Below are 1,348 nucleotides of genomic sequence, written 5' to 3'. Positions count from 1 at the left end.
TCATGAGACATAATTAGTATTAAATCAGAATCTTATAAATCTCTGCCTAATTATCCTGAATCATATATCTAGATGTCTGGTTGCTATATATTTTTGTAAGGTCTCATGCTGTTTTAAATCAAAGCATTTATTGTAACAAATCTCTTGGAACTTACCAATTCTGTGGAAGTGGAACAATTGTCACCCAGCATGTGTGACTTACAAGGTAAACAAGATGAATTTGGGCTGAGCTCACAAAACAGGATGTGTATCCCTGACCTAGGGAGAGTGGCACCTGGTTGGTGGTGCCTGTCTCATATTAACCAGGGACAAAACAACTCCTTGTTTATCCCAACTTGGCTTTTTACTTGTGCCCATGCTTGGTTCATGCCCTGGACACATGGGAAAAGAAAGTATTTCATTCTATTCAATGAAGATGCTGCAATTTTAAAGATTTTTATTTTTTCAATACAGTTAAATGTTACAACATCTGTATTATAAAGTCAGGAAGTTGGAATAATTTCTTGAAGATATATAAGGAAATAAGAATAATTGCTTGCCATGAATGGGAGAAGGACAAAGCACTTGAAATCATGCCTTGAAGTTAAAAGGGTCTGGTTGGCCTTTCACTTTCCTCTGCTTGGCTCTTCACAGAGAGTCAGCAGTAGAGAGACTGTTGAGTCATGAATCAGAAACACAACATTCATCCTAAAGTAACATAGTCATTTTTAAACAACACTACAGAACTTTTGTGACCAAGACCCTTTGTGTCCTTCCCTTCAACATTGTTTTCATTGTCACTGTGGCTCTTATGTTTTGGGGTATGGATCCTTTTCAGAATCTGATGAAAGTAAAGGAAATGAGAAATTTTGCCAAGAAAATTCTCTCTTAAGTGCATAAAATTTTGTCTATAAATCTTGTCTAAAATTATAGACAAAATCATAATTTTGTTTATGATTTCAGAAGGTTGATAGATTCCTCCCTGTGTAGGGTTTGTGTCCCACAAAGGATATGTTGACGTCCTAAACCCCAGAAACTGTGACCTTATTTGGAGAAAGTGTCTTTCCAGATGTAACCAAGTCATTAGGGTGGACCCTAAACCAATATGCTGGGTGTCCTCACAAGAGAGGGAAAACAATGCGAAGACATAGACACACAAAGAGAATGCCATGTGAACACAAAAAGAGATTCAAGTGATGTGCCTATGACCCATGGAACACGGAAGTTTGCAGTTATCACCAGAAGCTAGAGCAGAGCATGAAACAGATTCCCCCTAGAACACTCAGAAGCAACCCAACAGTGCTCACATCTTGATTTCAGACTTCTGACCTCCAGAATTATGAGACAATACATTTCTGTTATTTTTAGC

At 37.7% G+C, this 1,348-nt stretch overlaps 1 non-coding gene across 1 annotated transcript; it reads left to right on the top strand.

The window, feature by feature from the left end:
* Positions 1-248: 248 nt before the first annotated feature.
* LOC114111829 (small nucleolar RNA SNORA48) lies at positions 249-383 on the top strand. The gene has a single exon (XR_003587568.1). It is a non-coding gene; the product is annotated as a small nucleolar RNA SNORA48 (small nucleolar RNA).
* The last annotated feature ends 965 nt before the right edge of the window (positions 384-1,348 follow it).

Source organism: Ovis aries, chromosome X, assembly GCF_016772045.2.
Source record: "Ovis aries strain OAR_USU_Benz2616 breed Rambouillet chromosome X, ARS-UI_Ramb_v3.0, whole genome shotgun sequence".
Lineage (NCBI taxonomy): Eukaryota > Metazoa > Chordata > Mammalia > Artiodactyla > Bovidae > Ovis > Ovis aries.
This window is presented reverse-complemented; position numbering and strand designations above follow the sequence as displayed.